Source organism: Meleagris gallopavo, chromosome 14 (assembly GCF_000146605.3).
Source record: "Meleagris gallopavo isolate NT-WF06-2002-E0010 breed Aviagen turkey brand Nicholas breeding stock chromosome 14, Turkey_5.1, whole genome shotgun sequence".
In the NCBI taxonomy this organism is placed as follows: Eukaryota; Metazoa; Chordata; class Aves; order Galliformes; family Phasianidae; genus Meleagris; species Meleagris gallopavo.
In genome coordinates, this window is record NC_015024.2 from 15505901 (window position 1) to 15509806 (window position 3906).

Sequence of the window (3906 nt, forward strand, 5' to 3'; positions counted from 1 at the left end):
CAAAAACACCAAAAAGCTTCTGGCAAACAAATTACATTATAAAGCAGCGTGGAAATGTCAGTCCTTTCCTATTTAACTCCAAGTGTAATAAAAAAAAGGACTTTTTACTGTTCCCATGTACAGTAAATGTAATAATTTTCATTTTTGTAAAGTGTTATCATTTTTACTAAATTTCCTCCCGGTGACTCACCCCCATTTCTTTTCTTGGCAGCTTGTTACTACACTATTCTCTTGGAAGCAAACAAAAAAAAAAAAGGAAATATTTCCATATCAGATAGAATGGAGATTTTGCAGTGCAATAAGAAATGACAATCTTAACACATCTTTACATGTCCCATTAGTTTGGAGGGACATGAAACAGAGCTATGACTACCCCTCCAGACCCCAGAGTGGACAGCCTCTTCTTTCAATTTTTCTTCTGGTCTTTAAAGCAGTGATTAGTTTCCAAATACAACAGCAGCATCATATGCTCTATTTAAAAATTACTGTCTCAACAAGGACCAAAGGTGTCATGGAACAGGCACATCAAAAACTAAGGATCCCAACCCAAGTCTCTTTTCCCTTTGGTCATCCATCTCCTTGCTGACTGACCCGATGTGGGCTACAATATGTTCATTTCAACCCCAAAAACTCTTCTGCTTGTCTATGCCCTATTCTCCCAAAGTCATCTCTAGGTAGTGAAGGTACTTAAAAAATACCATTCCTGCTTGTCCTCACCCCTACCTTCCTCCCAAAGCAAAATCTTATAGTAGTTCTCATGTACTGGGTGGTTGGGAATGAGGAATGTTCCCATGTGCTGGGAGGAGCTGCTGCCCTTGTGCTGGTGTCTCTAGCTCAACATCTCCTACACACATCCAGCAAAGAGACCAGCAGCACCTCTCTCAATCTGCCCAGATGGCCTGCATTGCCAAAAGGTGTGTCCAATTCCACTGTGCCTCATGAAATCCCCTTAGCCTGATGGCACAAAAACCTAACCCAGTTAGAGCACTACAAGCCAAGCTTACATGTTGCACGCACAGTCTGTATTTGCACATATGCAGTATTGGGCAGGATACAAGTGGGAGACAGCACAGAAGTAATGTGATAGGAAGGCTTTGAATCCGGAACAATAAGCACATAGATAGCATTGCTAAAAACAAAGCTATTTTATCAAACTAAGCTTAAACAAATATGACTTGTGCAGAGCCCTGGGGTCATGCTGGCCTTCAGCACAGGTGACCTTTATCTCTCCCACCATCCACACCATTGTTCTTTTCAGCTTAGAGTCTCTCTCCATCATTGTGAAATCTCAAGACAGACGTGCTCTGGCATTTCCCTGGTTCCAGCAGTGCTAGAGCTGTTGAGTGTGTTCCCACCTCTTATTTTGTACTTCCTGTCATGTGCCTGTTGTTTAGAAATAATTAAATGGGTTACAAATGCTTTCTTACATTCTTCCATGATGTTCAGCCAATTATTTATATTCAGCTCATTTATTAAGGCCATCCTAGGTGTTTTTTTCTTACATATTCAGAGTTTTCAGTTGCATTCTTCTATGACCATGCTGGAACTATGACTTTGCTGACGTCCTTGTCCCAGGCTACCAAAGATCTCTTCCCAGAATGATCTTATTCAGCCAAAGTAGCATGAAGCAAACTCTCCAGCCTGCTAGGAACTGCACTCTCCCCCTGATAGTTTCCTTAGCTGGAGAAAGGGAAGAAAGTTCTGGGATCATTCCCCAAAATATCCATTAGACATATGGCTACAGGAACAACCCAATTGGTAACTTCAGCATTTAGGAATGGAAGGAGTAAGAATGTAGATGTCTCCTTCTTCTTGGAGACACAAGGAAGGTGGCAGTGTGTCCAAGGTAGAGAAGTGGGAAGGAGAAATGAGGAGTCCATCTCTGACACTATACAGATGGGGAGGAAGTGATGTGGATTTTTTGCTAAAGCTGCAAAGCAGCAAATTCAAATAGGATTTACACTCTTACCTGCCTCTCTCATCACTTAGTCCAACACTTTATTCTCTAAGATCCCAATATGCTGTTGTCTAACAGAGGAAACACTGAAATTCAGAGGAGACTGCATTTAGACTCTCAGAGTTTGGCATACTCCAAAGCTTGTCAGTTTTCACAGTTTTTGGCAGTCCAGTGTGCGCCTTGTGCCAAGCCCTGCTGTTTCCACAAGTCACATTTCTCCTGCTCGTTTGGCCTGTGGAGCAAGTATGAATTCTCAGACCGTGGCAGATGGAGACAGGTAAAGGGAAGGGAGATAATGATCATACCCATGTCCATCACAACACTTTGTTCTCAGCTTTAATTAATTATATAGCTTAACCTTTACTTCCTCACTCCCAGGAGGGTATTTGCTGGCATCATAGGAGGCTTCAGGGATTACAGAAGGCTTTTTTGCCCTTGTGAAGCTGTTGCTGGGGTCAATTGAATATTTGTTGAGCAGAGGAATGAGAGCCAAGATGAACAAAAACCTAGGACTTAAATACCAGTTCCGCTGCTGTGTTACGAGGATCATCTGATCCCTTGAAAATATAACCTAAACTGATCAGACGTTTAGCAGAAGGATTGGAGTACAAGTCTCACTTACTTACTTACTTATGATGTGGAAGACATCATTACCTGGTTTCATGCTTACTCTGATGTTCAAATCCGGAGAGCCAGCACCCATGGGTGACTGGTAGAAGCACTAGATTTCCTTTATTTGCACTTGCTTTTCAGTACTAATTGAAGGAAAAGAGAAAGGAAATTGATAATATGTGGTCAGCAGAAGCAGAAGCTGTCTTCCTGAACACATGGCCAGACAGATCTGATGAGGAGAGCACATCACATTTATATGAACCTTCCTCAAAGTAGAACCACACTATAAATATTGATTTCCACTGGCATCCAAAATGCTGATACTCACAGTCAATAATGTCATTGCTTTATTATTTTATTTTTTAAATGGATTTGCTACATAACAGGGTAGATCCCTCAATTCTCAGCCAAAAGAACCATCTCTGTAACGTGCAAGGAACTGTGGGTTTGACTGAAATCCAGCTGGAGCATAAATTTCGTATCCAATTAATTGTAAGCAATATCTCAAAGGCATTTGAAGAACTATGTCTTGTTTAAAATTTCCCAGTCTGTAATACATATCTATTATATACAATAGTGCGTATTTATATATACACACTATATACATATATATGTGTATATATATACACCAGGTACAGTACTATATACAATATTTTGGAACTTGAATGAAAATAATTGTGGGGTTTTGGAGTGTGTACTGACTGCACACATTCGCATGATAAACTTGTGATGCGGCATTGTAGATTTCATGTACTCTGAGACTCAGACTCATGCAGTATTTTATAATAACTCACGTAAAGCATGCAATTATAGGTTGGATTTGTATCTAAACTGGCATAATTCAGGGCTACCCATGTCCATCCACACTGGCCCATAAGCTATAAACTCTTGTCTCATGCAGTTGTGAATTCCGCAGCCTCAAAGAGAAGGCCTGTGGCAACAAAAACTGTTGTTTCTCATACTAAACAAAGCCCTAAATTCTTGTTTTCCCAGGAGTCAGCCACTGTGCTGAATGTCCACCTCTTGGAAACATGAGGTGAATGTTAGAACAAACTGAATTGCTATAATTCATTATCTACATTACTGTTTAATGTGAAGACATCAAATGCTCTAGGAATGTGACAGATTTATGACTAGATTGAGAGAAAAGGGCTCATCTTTTTAACAAGTGGGTGATTTATAGGTGATTTTAGGGTGTGCTGAAGAGCTTTTCCTCATGTCCTTGCATTATTGTGTAAGTTAGCTTGAGCCATGCAAGTCTCTGACTACCAGTGTGTGATGGGCATATGGCTGCTGATATGTCCAGGCATGTTCTCAGCGATCAGGGATATAAGTCT